Below are 740 nucleotides of genomic sequence, written 5' to 3'. Positions count from 1 at the left end.
ACATGCAATTACACAATTACCACAATGGCGTGGGGGGGAGACAAAAACGTTAGCATGTACAAAGTGTTCTTGAACAAATGAGAAACAATCGAGGCTGTCTCAAGAATTACACGAGCTCGGCGAGACATCAAAGAGAAACGGAGATCAAATAGAAATATACTGAGCTAAATAACTTTGTAATTTTATTTTTTGTTCATGTCCAATACCAGTTGGTTCATTGTTGTTAAAATATTTATAGATAAAAGTTGTATTAAAAATAGCGTGCGCAACCAGACAACTGGCTAAATGGTTTCATTTACAGAGGTGTTTGTCCATAGCAGTGCCAGCCAGAAATACACGTTACCGAAAAATCTGGCTTGTAAAATTAAAATTTAGGTAAATAAAGCATAGTTTTAGGCAGTTAAGTTTGAGTTAAGTGTAGTTGTCTGAGAGAGTCACGTACCGGGTGTGGTATAAAAATGAGCGAGGAAACTTCATGAAACCTTCAGGGTGCCCTCTAAAAGGTTTTTGGTGCATGACGAACCTGCAGAGACCCAACGCTATTAAAGAGATATTGGACCCAGTCTGAGAGGGAGAGATGAATGTACAAAGAATTGCCAGAGAGACAGAGAGACAGAAAGAGAGAGAAAGAGAGAGAGAGAGATTCATGCCAGGCTAAGGTAGTCAAATTCCTCTCTGCCACAGGCACCTTCCACGTGCCAAGCACTGGGTGGGCACTGCAGGGTAGGTTTTAAAGTGTG

The sequence above is a fragment of the Chanos chanos genome, chromosome 4 (genome assembly GCF_902362185.1).
Source record: "Chanos chanos chromosome 4, fChaCha1.1, whole genome shotgun sequence".
Taxonomy (NCBI): Eukaryota; Metazoa; Chordata; class Actinopteri; order Gonorynchiformes; family Chanidae; genus Chanos; species Chanos chanos.
Note: the sequence above shows the minus strand (reverse complement) of the source record.